The sequence below is a fragment of the Arachis ipaensis genome, chromosome B08 (assembly GCF_000816755.2).
Source record: "Arachis ipaensis cultivar K30076 chromosome B08, Araip1.1, whole genome shotgun sequence".
Lineage (NCBI taxonomy): Eukaryota > Viridiplantae > Streptophyta > Magnoliopsida > Fabales > Fabaceae > Arachis > Arachis ipaensis.
In genome coordinates this window covers 128,440,080-128,440,572 of record NC_029792.2, presented here as the reverse complement: position 1 = coordinate 128,440,572, position 493 = coordinate 128,440,080, and positions in this window count along the sequence as shown.

Genomic DNA, 493 nt, shown 5'->3' with positions numbered 1-493 from the left:
ATTACATTAAAAGATTAGATATTTATATAAAATATTTTTATATTGGCAACACATAAAATTAACCTAAATTTGAATAGTTGCAAATTATTTAAATAATGTTTGTAACAAAATAAAATAAAATCATGTAAGAGGGATGATAGAAGCAGCAGTTTGTTTAACTTTGAAAAAAGGGAAAGAAAATGAAAAGGAAGAAAGTAAGGGGGAGGGTTTAATTAAATAAGTAATAAATGAAGGGAAAAGATAGGGTTTGGTCTGTGGGTTAGGGGTCAAAGGAAAAGAGTGAGGAAATGGAGTGGGGAATTGTGGAATTTTGCTAAGGACAGAGGAGGCATACCCTATTTGGGTCCCACAAATTTTAATCATCCCCTAGTATTCTATTCTATGCATGACAATGCCATGTAACGTACCAACATAACAATAAGAATGTTTTTGCCACTTTTGTGTAATTAGTACATGTCAATTATTACGGTTTTCTCTTTCGAAATCAAAGAAT